Raw genomic sequence first — 4,424 nt, 5'->3', positions numbered from 1 at the left:
ACACACACTGTGATAACTCATTGATTTTCCACAATTCAATATTGATATACATGAATATTTCCCCCAATAGTAAACATTATAAGAGTTTGTGTCTCTATTATTATTTTAAAAAATAAAATCAAAATCAAATCAAGTCTCTTGAGATGCTCTCTTACCATTCTGGAATTTGCTTTATTCCATCAGCCACCTAAGGAAATTCACTCAAGAGGTTACCTTTTTTTGCTGAGATGATCAGTTCCCACCATAGAGGCTAAAGGAGCTCTCCCTCTGAGGTCACTGACTCTTACAGGATAAAATGGAATGAAGCCATGAACTTTGCATTGTGCAATATTGTTCAAGTAGAAGGTATATGATACCTCCACAATATCCAGATAAAAACAGAGACGTGTACTGTATGTGCTAATATTCAGGAGAAGAGACACCGCTTAGAAATTTATGGTCAAGGTGAAGTAGGGTGAGAGAGATATCCTTTGGAAGGATGATCCAATTGAATAATCCCAGTTCAAGTTCGGAATTAGAAGGCCTGTCTCTTCCTTAACCATAGAAAATAGATTCTGGTACAGCCACTCAGAGTCCAGTCTTGTCTGATTTAGTCAAATCATTTAGTGTCCTTTATGAAAGGTCTTTAAAATTAATGAGTCCCTAAAGAGGAGGACTTTCCCCAGTGGTTTCCCCTTAAACTGAACCAAGCTAGAGAAAGTATTTGAGGAAAATTTTCTGAGTTGACCAATTAAGCCAGTTGCCAATGAGCAGCTCTGCTGTGTGATCACTATGGACAACTACTATCTGAGAATTCCACAGGGGTATCCACATTCTTTTCCTGTAATACAACCTTCTGATGTTGTGTTCCAGACAGGTTCCCAGTGAACATTGTTGAGTGCATGCATTCATTTCAGCCTGAACTCACGGCACATGTGTGATGCACTAATTCAGCACTATCCTAGGCATCTGAGGGTCTAGAGTCTAGTTATGGATTTGTCATGTGGTACCTTGATCTTCCACAAGTACTGAGGCTCTTACATGGGCTCCTCATCTGGGGTGCGAGGTAATTGATTAATGGACATCATGGATCCTTCCAGCTCTAAAATTCTACAAGCTTTTTCCTGAGAGGCAGAAAATTTATGAAGGATTTCCCCATAATCATTCCTTCTGATCTTTGACTTTATTTTTGCTTATCTTACTTTTTTTTGTTCCTTGATTAACTTTCTTCTCTGCTGATGCTTTCTTAGTCATTAAAAGGTGATGTTCTGTTCTGTTTTGTTTTGTTTTGTAACTGTAGTTATATTTCCAACTCTGCCTTACCATGTTTTTCTTATTTGTTTCTCCCTTCCCATCTCCCTCCAAACTTCATGCACTTAAACTCACAAACCTTCTCATCATTGCTGCCATTTATTTTTAGCCATATTCAGCCTCCTTGTCTCATGTCCATTATCAATAATACACTTTTATTCCATATGTAACAAATATTTATTGAATTCCTGCTGTGAGCCAGGCCCTACTTCCAAGGGGATACTTCAGTGTACAAAATAGGCAATAATTTTGTCCTCATAGAGATTGCGTTCTTGGAGAGAGGAAAGCAGATCACAAGTAATAAGAATATGCGCATTAACATTTTTTAAATGTTTATTTATTTTAGAGAGAGACAGAGAGTGAGCAGGGGAGGGACAGAGCAGGAGGGAGACACAGAGTCTGAAGCAGGCTTCAAGCTTTGAGCTGTCAGCACAGAGACTGACGCAAAGCTCAAACCCATGAACTGCGAGATTATGACCTGAGCCGATGTCGGAGGCTTAACAGACTGAGCCACCTAGGCGCCCCAAGAATATGCACATTTGCACATTTAACAACGTGCTGGAGGGGTGGGTGCTATAGAGAAGAAGCAGAATGGGGTAAGGGCAATGGGAGAACGCGCAGAAGAGTGATGTTCTAGAGAAGAGCTCTAGAAGAGCTATTCTGCGTTCCAGGAAGGTTTCTGTGAGGCAATAAACAGATCTATAAAACGATGCTCCAGTCAAGAGAAGGGAAGAAAAGGCTTAGGGCAGAGGCAGCTTCACGTGAAAAGGTCTTCTCTGAAGCCAAAATAAGCAAATCAAATTTATCCATAAGGATCCAAAATATCTAAAGTCTTTGTGAGTGAAGACAGCTTGCCTTTTATATTCACAGCAATGGTCAGTTAAGTCTGTGCTGGTTCTTCTGACTGAATGGGTGGGTAAGTGCATATGGAGGCTGTACTCAGACCCATTTTCCTTTTTCTCCCACACAGATACCTTTATTTGTTCAGATGACTTCATTCTTACAAACATATTTTATTATCCTTGTCACAGTTTCCATGTAACAGTAGGTTATAAACATTTTTCTTCATAAAACATTTTTGTAACATTTTCTTTTATTTTTGAGAGAAAGAGAAAGACAGAGCATGAGATAGTGAGGGGCAGAGAGAGAAGGAGACCCAGAATCCGAAGCAGGCTCCAAGCTCTGAGCTGTCAGCAGAGAGCCCGATGTGGGGCTCCAACCCATGAACCGCAAGATCATGACCTGAGTCGAAGTCAGAAGCTGAACCGACTGAGGCCTCCAGGCGCCCCAGTGTTTTTTTTTTTTAAATGTAATGTCCACACTTACACTTTTTGTGACTACTTAATGGTGTTGATGTTCCAGACTTTATTAAGTTATTCCCTACTACTGGACATTTATGGTGTTTTTATTTTGATTTTTTACTACTTCAGATAAATATATGGCTAATTCAGACCATTTGATTCCTTTAGTCATCTTATAAACTTTATTATTGCCCCATGGTTAATTTACATGGATTTTTTTTATGATTTAAAAGGAAATTATGATGCATGATACATTTCACATTTGTTAAGAGGATAAATTTCATGTTGCATCCTTATCACAATACATTCTTTTACATTTTTTAGTTTTAAGAACCACAATAAAGTTTTTTTTAAGGCAGCAAAAGTATTTTGAATCCATTAGGAAAAGTTCTACAGAAATCAACTTTGAAAAGTTCATGCATTATATTTGCCAATGATGGCATCTAATTAACTCAATTATGGTAAATCTAATATGCATGATCTCAACAGACTTATTTTCCTTTTATGGGCACTCCTTGATAAACTCTCAGCTCCTGGAGCTCAGAAGAATCAGCCATGACAAGTTCAACACTACATAATGAAATACTCCACAATAATTGCAACAACAAACTGGTCCAAGCTTAGTAGCATGAAACTTACTGTGGCCCATGGTTCCAATGCAGGGGTATAGCTAATAACATTGCTAATATTTTTTTGAATGATTAATCTATGCCAGACAATTGTACTAATTTTAAATACATGTGAATACATAAAAATGTTGAAAACAGTGGTACCAAGTGAGATTACTTTAGGGGGGGGGAGGGAAATCAGAATGAAGAAGACCAAGGACTGAGCCCAACATTCACGTGTCAGGATAATAAAGAGAATCCCGCCAAGGAGAGTGAGGAGGATGAATATAAGGACAGGGCAGCTTCATGAAGTACCATCCGCATGTCCATCATTGTGAATTTAGGATTGCAGCAACCACATCTCTTCTGATCTAGCTATCTGCAAGGGCAGCCGGTAGAATTTCACCAAGAGTTAAGCAACGAGCAAGACAAGGTTTATTCACTCTTCGAGGGAGGAGAGGAGGGAGAAATGTCAACCCTGAGTTTTTGTTAGGCTGGGCCTTTAAACAATCTTAAAAATCTTTCTTAATATTATTAAAAATTTTTTTTCTGTAATTTTTTATTGAGAGAGACAGAGTGCAAGTGGGGAAGGGAGACACAATATTTGAAGCAGGCTCCAGGCTCTGAGCTGTCAGCACAAAGCCCAACATGGGGCTCAAATTCGAGTGGTGAGATCATAACCTGAGCTGAAGTTGAATGGTTAACAAACTGAGCAACCCAGCCCTCTCAAAAATTTCTCAATAAAAAAAATTTGTTTTAACATTTTATTATTTATTTTTGAGAGAGAGAGAGACAGAGTGTGAGCAAGAGAGGGCTCAGAAGGAGAGGAGCAGAGAGAGAGGGAGACACAGAATCCGAAGCAGGCTCCAGGCTCTGAGTTGTCAGCACAGAGCCCGACACAGGGCTCGAACTCACGAACCATGAGACCATGACCTGAGCCGATGTCTGACGCTTAACCAACTGAGCCACCCAGGCGTCTATTATTAATAGCAATGTCACTGGGACAGATCAACTCACATTAATGCCTGTCTCCTCTTGTTTAGAGAATGCAAATAATACTACTCACCTAATGGACTTGTGATGGAATTAAATGGGATAAGGTATGTAGAAGCCTTGGTTTGATGTGTGAAACCAGTTAAGTTGCATAATAAATGTTAATTCTTCTCTCCTTTCTTGGATCTTCTAAAGGAATATTAATAATACCTGGTTCATAGCAGAGGATTAA

The sequence above is a fragment of the Suricata suricatta genome, chromosome 11 (assembly GCF_006229205.1).
Source record: "Suricata suricatta isolate VVHF042 chromosome 11, meerkat_22Aug2017_6uvM2_HiC, whole genome shotgun sequence".
Classification (NCBI taxonomy): Eukaryota; Metazoa; Chordata; class Mammalia; order Carnivora; family Herpestidae; genus Suricata; species Suricata suricatta.
This window is presented reverse-complemented; position numbering follows the sequence as displayed.